Raw genomic sequence first — 7,026 nt, forward strand, 5'->3', positions numbered from 1 at the left:
TTGGTCATCATCTTATATACAGTGCATTGCTCATAGATGGCTATCATGTTATACAGTACACATTTTTTTGAGGGACCCCCAATTGTTGTATTTGTATTGTAAATTGTAATTATTATTATTATTATTATTATTATTATTATTATAAATGTACCTGGTTATGTTACAGTAGAGAAACAAAACAGTTACCAAAACGGAGTATTTACTAGCTAAGATTGGCAAAAGATTGGCGTGGTGCAACCGAAATTAGTAAACAACTAGTTTGAAACTAGCTAGTAACAACTAGGGGTTTAGTAACTACTAAATGCCTGCATTTAGTAATGACTTACGCCAAATTGGTGCAACCCAGTCCAGTAGGCTACCAGATACGATGTTGTAACGTATGCACATATTTTGCACATATTCACACTTTTATTAAAGACAGTTTTTATTTGTATATTTTTTTAAACACAGTGTAAATGTGCTAACCCAAACCCTTTAGTAGGGAACTTCTCCTCTCTTTTCTGAGTCTTTTTCGGTTTTTTTCCAAACGGTGTAAATGTGCTAATCCAAACCCTAAACACTTAAAGTAGGGAACTTTGGATTTCTTCTTCTCCTCTCTTTTCTGAGTCTTTTTCCATTTTTTTCAAACACGGAATAAATATGCTAACCCAAACCCTAACCCCAAACCTAACCCTAACCACTTAACGTAGGGAACTATGGATTTCTTCTTCTCCTCTTTCTTTTCTGACTCTTCCCTCATGACCTCCAACTGCAGCTTCAGCTCCGTGCTCTGGACCTCCTCCTGCTGCAGCTTGGTCTGGGAGAGGGAGAGCTGCTGACGACAGGTGACCAGGTCGATGGTGACCATCTTCTGCGTCTCCACCTCCGCCCTGCTCCTCTCCTCAGCCTCAGCGGTGCGCTGCACCTGATGGGAGTTTAGGGCGAAAGCTCTCTCCTTCTCCTCCAGCTTCTTGGTGTCAGCTAGGGCCTGCAGATGGGCGGCTGTGAGGGAGGCCTTCTCCTTCCCCCACTGGTCTTTGTCCTCCTGGAGCTTGGTGCGGGCCTCGTCCCTGCTCTTCTCCAGGTCCAGGAGGGTCGCCCTGACCTCAGCTAGGCTCCCCTCCGTTTCTCCCTGTGCAGCGAGGGCCTGGTACCTCTCCTTCTCCAGGTTGGAGTTGTCGCGGAGGAGGCTCTTCTTCTCCTGCTCCATATCATGGAGCTTTTGGTGAAGGTCGCTCTCCTTCACCTGTACCTCCTTCACCTCCTCCCTGCAAAGCTCCAGAGCCTCCTCAGCTGCTGCCTTGGCCACCAGGGCCTCACTCTCCAGGACCCTGATCTTGTCCTCTGCCTCCCTGGTGGTGTTGGCGAGGGTCGCCCTGACCTCAGCCAGGCTCCCCTCAGTCTCTTGGAGCCCGCTCTCCTCCTTCACCTCCTCCCTGCAACGCACCAGAGCCTCCTCAGCTGCTGCCTTGTCACTCTCCAGGACCCTGATCTTGTCCTCTGCCTCCCTGGTGGTGTTGGCGAGGGTCGCCCTGACCTCGGCCAGGCTCTCCTCAGTCTTTTGCTGGGCAGTGAGGGCCTGGCGCCTCCCCTTCTTGTGGTCACGGAGGAGGCTTTTCTTCTCCTCCTCCATATCGTGGAGCTTTTGGTGGAGGTCGCTCTCTCTCAGTCGGCCCTCCTTCACCTCCTCCCTGCAAAGCACCAGAGCCTCCTCTGCCTCCCTGGTGGCTTTGGTGGTCTCCAGGGGTTTCTTCTCCAGGTCGTCTCCAGGTCGGATATCCTGCAGTCTGCCCCTCTCCTCACACAACACCACGCTCTCTCCCTCCAACTCCTCCAGCTCGGCGTCCTTGGCCTTCAGCTGGGCCGACAAGTCCTCCTCATCTTTTCTTGTCTTTTCAGCCTCTTCTCTCTCGTCACAATTGTTATACATAACTACAATATGAAAAACAAGGAAGAAAATGTGAAATTACGTATTATATATGTATATATTATTATTATATAATTACTATGAGTTCACGGATGACTGTGAGGGACATTGTGATTGAAGCATCAGTTATCATGACAACAGGAGCAATGTGCCAAAAAGCTGTATCCTATTAATACAGGTGGGCCATCAAGCCCATAGACTTTCACAGGGGTCAAGCCCAGAGACTTTCACAGGGGTCAAGCCCATAGACTTTCACAGGGGTCAAGCCCATAGACTTTCACAGGGGTCAAGCCCATAGACGTTCACAGGGGTCAAGCCCATAGACTTTCACAGGGGTCAAGCCCATCGACTTTCACAGGGGTCAAGCCCAGAAACTTTCACAGGGGTCAAGCCCAGACTTTCACAGGGGTCAAGCCCAGAGACTTTCACAGGGGTCAAGCCCAGAGACTTTCACAGGGGTCAAGCCCAGAGACTTTCACAGGTCAAGGCAAAATTCTAATGCACAAATCTCTAACTCAAGACGCTACGGTAATTTACACATAAGACCCACGTTGATCTCTACTCAGCACACACACACACACACACACACACACACACGCTGTATATAATACATAAATACATACACACACACACACACACACACACACACACACTGTATACAATACACACACCAAGGACGTGCCGTCCATATAAGCAGAGGTAAGCAGTGCTTACCCAACGGAAAAATAAAAAAGGACAGTGAAAATATTCAAATAAAAGTGCATGTAACCATTTGTTTGTTTTCATTAAAAGAGTCGTATTTTAGGTCCCAGGGCAGCAGGAGTCATTCATTTTGACGTTGCATTTTGGCGCCACCTGCAGGAGTAAGCACTTCCTACTCTGCCTGCTTGCTTGCATTATATAAGCACTCCTCTCTCTGCTTTCCCTCGCGTACATTCGAATGCGTGAAAATTTCTTTTTTCTTTTTTTTCGATGCCTCAGCCCGCTGTTTAATGTGGCCATGGTAAGCATGCTTACAGCCAATCAGTAGTTCTTTCATTCCGATAAGAGCTACTGATTGGCTATCATTTTCAAGTTCACTTAACGTTTCACACTACTTTCTCTCGCCCGGCAGAATAGTTTATGCTAGCTCAAACGATCTAATCAATGAGTGGGACAACCCAACTCAGAAAAAATGACTTAAAAAAAAAATGCAACCGCCTTGAACCGACCTGAAAATGTCCGCGTAAAATGACACCAGGACACCGGATGACCCGCTACAGGTTAACTCTGGCACATCTGAGCTCTTATCCAAGAGATCAGAGATTAGAAAGACTTCACACACAAACACAGGAGGCTAATTCCCCATGTCAGACAAGTGTGTGTGTGTGTGTGTGTGTGTGTGTGTGTGTGTGTGTGTGTGTGTGTGTGTATTGAGCGCCCCAGTCCTACTCGCTGCGAAGGTGGACATAATGTTTAGAACCTATAGACACACTTCGTTGCATAAATGCATTTCATGAAGTCCAGAGAAGCTTTGCAGAAGCTTTATTTTGATCCATGCCATGATGGTAATTGTGTAGCATATATCTGATAGCATATCCGATGAGGTTCCGTGGAAAGCTCTTGGAATACCTCTCAGGCTCACTATCAGGTAAATATATCTATCAGGATGTCAGCATCCTATTTCACCTGTGTACACACACAGACTCCAAAAGAGCTTGTCATATAGCCAAGTTAGGTGTCTTTAGTGCGATAGGTGTATTTGGGGCAAACAATGAGTCAATAGGAGAGAATCTAAATTTAAATAATTTTATTGTGTCTTCTGTGTATTGTGTGACTGTCTGTGTGTGTGACTGTGTGTGTGTGTGTGTGTGTGTGTGTTTGGCCATGAGAGTCCAATCCAACCCCTCACACACTTCTCAGTGTCTGGGCCTTAGGGATGCAGAATGGCGTGTCCTCTGTATGCAATGGCTGTCATACTGGCGCTTCAGCTCAGTCTGGCGCTCTCCTCTCTTCTGGGCGCGGCCCACATAGACCCGCCTCCCATTGACTGTTTTACCATTCATGTCGTCAACGGCCTTCTGGGCGTCCTCGTGCCTTAGGAAGTTGACAAAGCCGAAACCTTTGGACTTCCCGCTGTCATCAGTCATGACCTGGACTCTCAGGGTCGGGCCATATTTCTCGAACCTCTTCGCCAGCCTGCGGTTGTCCATGTCCTCTCCAAGGTTCTTGATGTAGACGTTAGTGAACTTGTCATTGAGCAGCGTGCCGTTCATGAGGTGGGGGGCAGCAGTGGTCTGGGCCTTGGGGATGCAGAATGGCAGAGCTGCAGGCCGGTTGGGGTTGATGACTGGGTTGGGCACGGCGTCAATGCTGGCCGTCCTCTGCATGCACTGGCTGGAGGTGAGGGCCTGGCTGGTGGTGAGGGCCTGGCTCTCCCTGCACTTGCTGGTGGTGAGGACCTTGCTGGGGGTGAGGACCTCCATGCTGTCGTCCAGGTTCTTCACATACAGATTTACACCCTGGTAGAGAGAGACCCTGTTTAGTGAGATGATTTTTCAACCCCTCAAATACATAGACAATAATTACAAAGTACATCAACTTCTATGTTAGTATTAATAAAAACTAAATGAGAGTTTTATTTTCTTTATCCCCCATTTGGTGTTTGAACAGAGAACTTTTTTTTTAGCCCTAAACACCCACCCAGCCCAAACTCTCAAGTGAGAGACAAAACAAATTGAAAAAATAAAATAAATAAATAAATAAAAGACAAGCACAAAAACGTAATGTATAATTTAAGTAAATTAAATAATTATAATAAATTAAAAAACACAGAAAATGAAATGAAATTAAACAGGGAGAAAAGTACAAAAGAACAGATACACTGGGTGCTCAACTCAAACAATAAACAAATTAATCAATTGGGATCCAGAGAGGAAAGAGTATTTACATAAGAAATGATAGGTTGCCATCTTTTATAGAAATTCGCTATCGAGCCTCTTAATGAATATTTCACCTTTTCTAGTGACAAAAATTAGATCAAGTCGTTTAGCCAGGTCGTAGCAGAAGGTGGAGTTGGACTTTGCGGGATGCTTACCTTGACCACATTGGTATATGAAGCCTTGGGTTGGTCGTCCCCGGAGGCAGCCACGGCCGTCCCCGGAGATAGCCACGGCCATTCCTCAGAGGTGGCCTCGGGTTCTACCTGGACCTCTAGGAGGGGGGCTGCTCCCTGGACCTGGTTGTCCTCGGGGGCGGCCATGATGGGGGCAACCGTGGCCACAGAGGCATTGGTGGCCTCGTCACCCGAGCAGACCTGCTGCAGGAGCAGAACAGAGGAGGTGTGGCATCATTCATGGTATATTCAAGAATATACAAATGCAAATTATACACTTGACTTAATAAATTCACAAACCTTGTATGTGGTCGTACGGTCCAGCTTCTTGCTGTCAAACTGGCGCTTCAGCTCAGTCTGGCGCTCTCCTCTCTTCTGGGCGCGGCCCACATAGACCCGCCTCCCATTGACTGTTTTACCATTCATGTCATCAACGGCCTTCTGGGCGTCCTCGTGCCTTTGGAAGTCGACAAAGCCGAAACCTTTGGACTTCCCGCTGTCATCAGTCATGACCTGGACTCTCAGGGTCGGGCCATATTTCTCGAACCTCTTCGCCAGCCTGCGGTTGTCCATGTCCTCTCCAAAGTTCTTGATGTAGACGTTAGTGAACTTTTCAACAAAAACATCCTTGTCATTGAGCGTGCCGTTCATGAGGTGGGGGGCAGCACAGGTCTGGGCCTTGGGGATGCAGAATGGCAGAGCTGCAGGCTGGTTGGGGTTGATGACTGGGTTGGGCACGGCGTCAATGCTGGCCGTCCTCTGCATGCACTGGCTGGAGGTGAGGGCCTGGCTGGGGGTGAGGGCCTGGCTGGTGGCGAGGGCCTGGCTGGTGGTGAGGGCCTGGCTGGGGGTGAGGGCCTGGCTGGGGGTGAGGGCCTGGCTGGGGGTGAGGGCCTGGCTGGTGGCGAGGGCCTGGCTGGAGGTGAGGGCCTGGCTGGGGGTGAGGGCCTGAATGGGGGTGAGGGCCTGGAATGAAGATGAATATTAGGTGAGGGCCTGAAATGAAGATGAATATTAGGACCATTGGTGGATATTTGGTACTAAAAGGCAGCACCTCCACAGAATCTGTGATTCTAATACACTGGAGACAAACAATATGATGCTATGATAAGTTGGTGCTTACCCGGGCCTTCTCCTTATAAGATTGCAAGTCAGATACCAGCCTCTCCAGCTCCTGGGTTTTCTCCCTGGAGATGCTCAGTTCCTGCCTCGCCTTGTTAGCCTGACCCTGAAGCTCCTGTGCATGGCGCTCTGAGGCCTCAGACAGGGCCTTCTCCTGAGAGGCCTCAAGCTCCTTGGCCTGGGTCTCACACTGCTGCACATGCTTTTCCTATACAATGCATAAGAAGAGAGACATTTTAACTAATTACATCACCAATTGTTAGGAAAGGGACAGGGAGGGAGAGAATGATCAGGAAAAGGTCTGGTCAAGTCCCTATAATTTATGTGTTATAGGTTAATATGTGGCAGCACTCAAGAAAAGGCATTTCTAATAACATTCAAAGCCATTTCGGTAGTCTTCACCAACCTCTTATTGTCCCTGACTTTCAATGTTTTATCCAGATCATCACTCACCAGGTCAACAATTTTCTTCTGCAGGCTGTTTAGCTGACCCTGATGTTTGTCTGTGATCTCCTTCAGCTCCTGGTCCTTCCGGCCCAGTTCCTGCTGTTGTTGCTCTTCAGAACGTGCCATCCGTTCCTTCTCCTCTGCCAGTTGGGTCTGTAACTCCTCTAACTGCCTAAGAAAAGGAGGGGGAGAGGGGGATAACTAAACTACTACTACAAACTAGAGGCTCATTCTATGGAACAGTTTTAAAGAATGATAGACTGAATATTGATCATATCGATGGCCGAAACGCAAAACCTCCTATCTGCAAAATGTTCTGATTTGCGGTTTTCACTTTAAATTAAAGTAAAGGCCGATTTAAAGTTCTGCGTCGAATTTACGTGCGTAGCTTACGTAATCTACGTAAGGGGTCTCGCACTTTACACTTCTGCGTAGGCCGCGCTGCAATTACACCGTC

The sequence above is a fragment of the Nansenia antarctica genome, assembly GCF_963989245.1.
Source record: "Nansenia antarctica genome assembly, chromosome: 4".
NCBI classification, from domain to species: domain Eukaryota; kingdom Metazoa; phylum Chordata; class Actinopteri; order Argentiniformes; family Microstomatidae; genus Nansenia; species Nansenia antarctica.